Here is a 204-nt window from a genome sequence, read left to right on the forward strand (position 1 = left end):
ATCTCATCCCCAAAGGCTTCTGTCTAGAGATTCGATTTAACGCTAGATGACGGCAAAGATTGGCTAATCCCTTATGGAACCCGCAATTAATGCCAAAAGAGTGCTAGAAAGGCGTCCGGAATTTTTAAAAAGTTTTTTTTTTTCGATGAAGTGACCATTTTAGTTAAAAATTCTCTACTGTTGGTCATTTCTCTCGCTGAAATA

This window comes from Penaeus monodon, chromosome 29, assembly GCF_015228065.2.
Source record: "Penaeus monodon isolate SGIC_2016 chromosome 29, NSTDA_Pmon_1, whole genome shotgun sequence".
Taxonomy (NCBI): Eukaryota; Metazoa; Arthropoda; class Malacostraca; order Decapoda; family Penaeidae; genus Penaeus; species Penaeus monodon.